This window comes from Halichoerus grypus, unplaced genomic scaffold, assembly GCF_964656455.1.
Source record: "Halichoerus grypus unplaced genomic scaffold, mHalGry1.hap1.1 HAP1_SCAFFOLD_100, whole genome shotgun sequence".
In the NCBI taxonomy this organism is placed as follows: domain Eukaryota; kingdom Metazoa; phylum Chordata; class Mammalia; order Carnivora; family Phocidae; genus Halichoerus; species Halichoerus grypus.
In genome coordinates this window covers 6,512-10,222 of record NW_027555029.1, presented here as the reverse complement: position 1 = coordinate 10,222, position 3,711 = coordinate 6,512, and the positions used below count along the sequence as shown (strand labels likewise).

General features: G+C 37.9%; 1 long non-coding RNA gene across 1 annotated transcript; it reads right to left on the bottom strand.

Moving 5' to 3' along the window:
* Positions 1–892: 892 nt before the first annotated feature.
* On the bottom strand, positions 893–3,497 carry LOC144380710 (uncharacterized). The gene is made up of 2 exons (XR_013444916.1): positions 3,317–3,497; positions 893–1,093 (listed from the first exon to the last, which is right to left on the bottom strand). It is a non-coding gene; the product is annotated as an uncharacterized LOC144380710 (long non-coding RNA).
* Positions 3,498–3,711: the final 214 nt, after the last annotated feature.

The following is a 3,711-nucleotide window of genomic DNA, read 5'->3' as shown; positions in this document are numbered from 1 at the left end:
CACTATAGCATGAGAATTCACAGCAGGAGACTCAAGGTATCCTAGCTTAAAGTGAACATCAGCTACCAGACAAGTGAGGGAAGGCATCTCAGTCCATCTAGTCCCTATTGAGATACCAATTGACTCCCACCACATGAGCGGCCCCAGGAGAACACAGCAGAGGAACCACACAGTGCTCCCAGACAAATTTACTGTCAGGAAGCGATGAACAAATTTTCGTTTTAAGCTGTTAAGTTTGGATGGTTTGTTTTGCACAGTAGCTAGTCAGTGGTGTGTTGGAGACTGCTCTCACCATGTCGCAAAGCCAAGTGGGTGCAGCTCTGCTCAGCTCCACATTTTCCACATCAGTAATGTCACATTGCTGGCATGAAATTGGCCATGCTGTGAGTATTTACATATTTACATGTGGAAATCAGCAAATAAACAGGAGCTTTTTCTTTTTTAGAGAGAGAGAGAGAGAGAGAGAGAGCTAGTTAAGTATTTTTAACACACCACTAGATACAGTCATTTAGATGCTGAGAGGATAACAGCTATCTGGTGACAAAGGAACAGACTTGAAAAACTCTGGGAGAGCTGCCGAGAGAAGCAACTATTGGGAGCCGCTGGAGCCGCTGGTCCTGGCTAGGGAAGCGTCTAGAGCTGCTACTGCTGTCTGGAGTTGTACTGCCATCAGGTGCTGGCGAGGGTTCCTGGGATCGTCGCTCACCGTGTGCTAGTGGGAGTCACTGCAGCTAGAGCGGGCATGACAGCATTCATCAGGTCTGAAAGATGCTGAAGGGAACTGCCATGGGACTAATTTCCTGCTTAAAGGGCAGATATATCACATGGAATGTAGGATAGTAGTGGAAGGGATTGTATAGGTTAAGCTTCTATAACAAAGCAATTCCAGTAGTTATGTCTCAAATAGCATGGATGTTTATTTCTCTCGTCACAGTTCAAGAGGCAGTAGACAGTACATCGTGGGAAGGTGGGTGTGTTTCATGAAGTCTTCTACGTATCCAGTTTCTTCCAAAAGTGTTTCTCCCTCTCCCTCAGGTGTAGTCCTTGTCTGCATGCCAAAGTGGCCCAAATGGCACCACATCTGATACTTAGGCTGTGGATAAGGTAATGAAAATAAGTAGAAGATACATCACTTCCTTTTATGGAAAGTTGCACACTTCACTTGTGCTCGAAAACCATTGGTAAGAGCTTATCACATGAATAACCCACAGATAAGGAGGCATTTTTTTTCTAACTGAGCAACCATATGCTCAGCTAAAACTCAGGGATTGGTGTCTATTTCTAAAGGCAGAAGGCAAGATGTTGGAGAATGATTACCAGCCTTCACTACAATAAAAATGAGTATTTATAGAATCATCCATTCATCTAACCAACATGAATCCTATCATGTGGCTGACACTATTTTAAGTATTTGGATCATAGAGAAGAAAGACTCAGTAATTACCCTCAAAGTTCTCACAGTGTAAGAGATGTCTAAATAGATGGGTTGTAATAACATGTGAAGTTATAAAAGTACTGTGAACAAAATATCATGGGATCACAGAAGAAATATCAAGTTACCGCCTGAGGGGATTATGAAAGGTTTTATTGAGTTGGAATGTAAATAGAGTCGTGAAGAATAACTAGGCATTCACCAGACAGAAAAAGAAAGGCACTATAAGCAGAGCCAGTCCCTTGACATCCATGGCATGTCCAAGACTGGTTGAATTTATGATACAACCTACGGAAACGGGAGGCTCAGAACCCAGCCCTCAGAATTTGGAGGAAAATGTAGCTTGAAGAAAAAACAAGAAAGAAATTGCTTAGTGTAAAATGTATAAATCATGCATGTATTTATGAAGTTAATTTAAAGTGTCATTTAAAATTATAGATACAAAATATGACTGTCTAAATTTTAAATATGGGCAGTGTGAAAATCAACAGAGTATTGTCTCCTGACGCCTTTCTAGATATTGCTACCTTGACTCACCTTCCACTCATTGTTCCTTTAATATCACTCTGTTAAGATTCACCCACAAGACATTTTCTGAAATAACACTCCATACCTCTAAAGCAAGCTTTTCCTTAAGTCTTAACCTTTTCTATAAATTTAAGGGCATTATGCCCTTTAATTTAATGACAAATTTATATGTTGCATTTTTTTGGAATGGTATCACAAGGGTATTTTATTTCTACACTTACTTCCAGGGTTCAGTTACATCATTTTCTTTTTAATCAGATGACTTAAACAAAATAACATTTCATAGACCTACTGAGAGGAAAGAATTCTTTGTGGTTAGACATATTAGAGAAAACGAATACTGATCTCGAAATAGAAAATTTTGTATGTTTTATTGCAGTACCAAAAGCTCTAAAATAAAATGAGGGAGAAGCATACCCAAATTAATTCCCTCTGATAAACTGATTATGTCTGTTTCTACTCAGATTTTTGACTGAATTCACTACCCTCTCCACCCACTTTTGATGAAATCGTTTTTGTAGATATAACTACTGTGCAGCACATTCTTAAATTCTCTGCAAAATTTTTTAAAAAGGAATTAAAAGTCGATTGTATTGTGAACCGTATCTAATATAGCATTTCCTGCCATTTTACCGAAGACAATGGAATAATAAAACCATCAGGAAATTCGTGTTTTTAAAGCCTTAATTAACTTCGTGCCATAACACCCTGAGAGTTAAGACTCGTAGGCAATGCACTTTGTCCACATGGTTCTGGAATAATCATTTCTATACTTCTGCTTGGAAAGGAGGAGCGAGGTAACTGACAGGCTTCTACTGAGTGAGTATGTGTTTGGAAATGGGGAATAAGACTGGATTAATCCTCCAATTACGCAGTAGAATAAAGATTCAATACGCCTAATGAGGTGAAAAAGAACCAGTTAAAAATTGCCTTAATGTTCTAAAATTATTTTCAATAATGATTATTAATGCATTATGGGATTTGTGGGACTTTAGAGAAAGCCAGATTCTATATTCTATATTGTTACAAGTTTTTGCAGTCTTTAAAAATGTTGGCAAAAATGTTTATAATTCAATAATCACTAGAAATAATCCTGAAAAGAAATTAGAATGGAAGTAATTGAAAAAATGTGAAAGAAAATGTAGTTTTTATTTACATTCTCTTTTTTAGCTTTTACTTATATCTTAACTAATTTTATTACATTACAAGTAGATTTTTATAGAATTTTGTAAAAACATTCAATGACTTCATAGATCTTAAAAAAAATTCATAGAGGTGTCCATCAGAACATATTGGGTTATGCTGTGAAAACCAACAATTAGAAAGCTTTCAGTGGTTTGGAAGAGTGAAACTTACTCCTTAACCGTGCTACACGCCCTCTGTGGGTTGGCAAGGTTGATGGCGGCACCATCTCGACACAAGCTTCCATGATCACACAATTAAGTGTAAGAGAATATGGCATGCATGTTCTGGGATTTAATACTTCTGCCTGGAAGTGACACACAGCAATTCCATTTATGTTTTATTGGCCAAAGCAAGCCACAAGGAATATCTGACTTCAAGTGGCAGGTAAGTCCAATCATACCACATGTCTGGAATAAAATACTGAACATCTGTGAATAGCCCTAGTGACTAAGAGAACCTACCCTTTGAGTCATAAATATTCAGGTCACTGTCCTTTCCACATGCAATATATACTTACTTCTCCTAGGAGAAAGAACACCCAAAAGCTCCATCTGATTTTTAGTCAG